Consider the following 3,260-nt stretch of genomic DNA (forward strand, 5'->3'; position numbering starts at 1 on the left):
GGTTGTGAGCCACCATGTGGTTGCTGGGAATTGAACTCAGGACATCTGAAGAGCAGCCAGTGCTCCTAACCACTGAGCCATCTCTTCAGCCCCGTCCTTTTACTTTTAATTATGTTTATATGTGTTTCCACCTGTGAGTTTGTGTACTTAAGTACAGTGTCTTCAGAGGACAGAAGAGGAGGTCAGATCTGGAGCTGAAGTTACAGGCAGTTGAAAGCTGCCAGATATGGGTCCTCTGGAAGAGCAGCAAGCATTCTTTTTTGTTTTTTTTCTTTTTTCTTTTCTGAGACAGTTTCTCTGTAGTAGCTCTGGTTGTTCTGGAACTCATTTTGTAGACCAAGACAGAACTGCCTGTCTCACTTTTTTGATACTCTTATTTACATTTGAAATGTTATCCCCTCTCCCCCTCCATTTGCCTTAACAATAGTGTACTCCCTCCTAATCACCCTCTCCACACCATTGCCTTGGCATTCCACTACATTGGGAAAACATGCTCTCCCTGGACCAAAAGCCTCTTCTCACACATGCCAGACACTGCAATCTTCAGCTACATATGCAATTGGATCAATAGGTCTCTCAATGTGTGTACAAAGGTTGAGGTTGGTGTTTTAGTCCATGGGAGTTCTGGAGGGTTTGGTTGGTTGATCATGTTGTTCTTCCCATGAGGTTGCAATCCCTTTCAGCTCCTTGGGTCCTTTCTTTAGCCTGCTTGCCTCTTCAGTGCTGGAACTGAAGGCATGCACTCAGCTTTCAGCTGGGTTCTTAACTGTCTCTTTGGCCTCTTATAACTTGCTTTGTTTGAAGCAAGGAAGGTCTCACTGTGTAGTCCTGGCTGGCCTTGAACTCACAATTATCAACCTGCCTTTGTTTGCTTCCAAAGGCATGCACGTCCACATTTGCCTCCCCCCATTCAGCCTTTGGCTTTTTTAAAAAAGAAATTGCACTCTATTTATGTATTGCATTTGTAGAGGTCAGAGTGCAACTTGCAAGGAGTCTGTCCTGTCGGTCAACTATATGGATCCCAGGAGTTGAACTCCAGTTGTCAGAATCAGCAAGTGCCAAAGGCCTTTACCCTTGAGCCCTCTCACTGGTCCACATTCACATTAGCATCACATTCTACCACAAGAAAGCTTAAAGAGAAGAAATCACCAGTCAGGAGCACACTGCAACACAAAGAATTTGTTGGCCTGCAACCAGGAGCTAATAGCAAACTGAAAAGTTTTGAAAGAGTTGGTGTTAACAAAGTGGTCTGAGGAGGTGAATAAAGATGGGTGTAAATGCTCATTAACTTTGGGAAGGACCATACTAGTTAGGTCATCGACCTGAGAAGGAAGCAGTTTTTCAGAATGGGGCTGGGGGAGAGGGAGACTGGGAACATGCTCATAAGCTAAGGAGGAAACCAAAGGCAGGCTGAAGATAAAAGGGAAAAAAAATCACATCAAAACAAAGAACAAAGAGAAGTCAAGTGAGAACGGGGCAGCCAGCCTTCAAAGGGAAGAACAGGGTTTTCTTCCTAGGAAGAGGGATGGGGCAGGCTGGTGGGGAAACTTGTTTTGGGGAAGTGAATGAGGGACAGTTTGAAGAAATTCCAGCTTCCATTTTCTCCATGAAGGAGGAGACAAATTGGTTGCTGAAAATGAGGTCAGAAGAAAAATTGGTATCATCTGTATCACAGGACCAACTGCAGAGGTCACGGTAGCAAGACCTGTCTCAAGCATTTGTCTTAGCTTTAGTAACAAATAAATAGCAAAGGCTCAAAAAACATTTGCTGAATGAGTACACAATACTACTGAGCTCGGTCTCAGGCTGTTAGAGCACACATCTGGATGGGCATGGTGGCACTCACCTTTAATACCCAGGCACAGGCAGACAGGCAAGTCTATGAGAACTGAAGCCAGCCTAGTCTACATAGAACTCCAGGCCTAGCAGGGTTACATAGGGAGACCCTATCTCAAACGTAAGCACACGTCTGAGGAGATGGGTGTCAGTAAAGCACTCACAACAGCATGAGGAGCAGAGTGAAAATTCCTCAGCACTCCAGAGATCCACCTGCCTCTGCCTCTAGATGGTAGAATTAAAGATGTTTTAGGGCTACCACCACCTGCTTTCTATTTTATTTGTTGTTTATTTAGGTCCTCCTCCATGTGCACTGTGACACATGCACACCACACCTGCATTCACACGCAGAGTTGTTTACATGGACTTTAACTAGTAGCACTTGGGAATCTGAGGCAAGAGGACTGTCTTCCTTAAAAGGTGGCTGTGGGGAAGCCACCGCATTCACCATTACAAGATGGCGCCCAGCCTGAAGGGAGGGTGGCCAGTTTTGAGATAAACAACCTAAGTGTGCATGCACACCTGCCTGTTTTGCTGCTATACAGGGTGTTGGAAATCCAGCCTCTTCTAGGGACTGTTTAAAAAAAAAAAAAAAAAAAAAAAAAACCTGGAGTGTGGTGATGGGTGGACCAGGAGCTGGAGAGATAACTCAGTGGTTAGAGCACTGGATACTGGTCTAGAGGATGAAGGTTTGATGTGGTGACTCCAGTTCTAGGGAATCTGACACTCTGGCTCCCATGAGCACTGTACATACATGATACATGGACATACACATGGACAAAACACCCATACGCATTGAATAATCTCTATTCACATGGTGGAAGAAGGCTCCTGCAAGTTGTCCTCTGACCCCCACAAGTACTGTGGCATGTGTGTGCCTGCCCCAACTCAAATGCAGAAAAAATTTACTTAAGTTGGGGCAGCCACTATTGTATCTCTTCAGCCATCCTTCTTAAGTGTTTAGATTCACAATTGGGGCAGGATGCACAACATGGAAGTACTTTATCAGTGAGCTCTGAAACCCAGCACACAGTGTCCATCCTTCCTCCTGCTTTTATTTTTGAGGCAGATTGTAAACTGGCCTGGAACTTCCTACACGGGCCAATCTGGCCTCTCAAACTCACACTAATTCAACCTATTCACTCTTCCCAGTGCTAAAATTATAGGTATGAAATACCAAACCTGTAGTCTCCACATTTCTGTGTAGTCAAAGCATACTGTTCTGTTCGTGAAAGCTCGTCTAAGATTGAAGTATAGAGTAAATGCATTAATTAAAATGTATGAGAGCACACTACAGTGTAGGTAGCTGTTAACATTTGTTGGATTCAAAATAGGAAGTCACCACATATACCCCATTCCCAACCCTCTCAATACACCAGAGACAGGATTTATTAAAAAAAATTTTAATTGGTTTACAAAGGAGC

This window comes from Micromys minutus (assembly GCF_963924665.1).
Source record: "Micromys minutus genome assembly, chromosome: 27".
Lineage (NCBI taxonomy): Eukaryota > Metazoa > Chordata > Mammalia > Rodentia > Muridae > Micromys > Micromys minutus.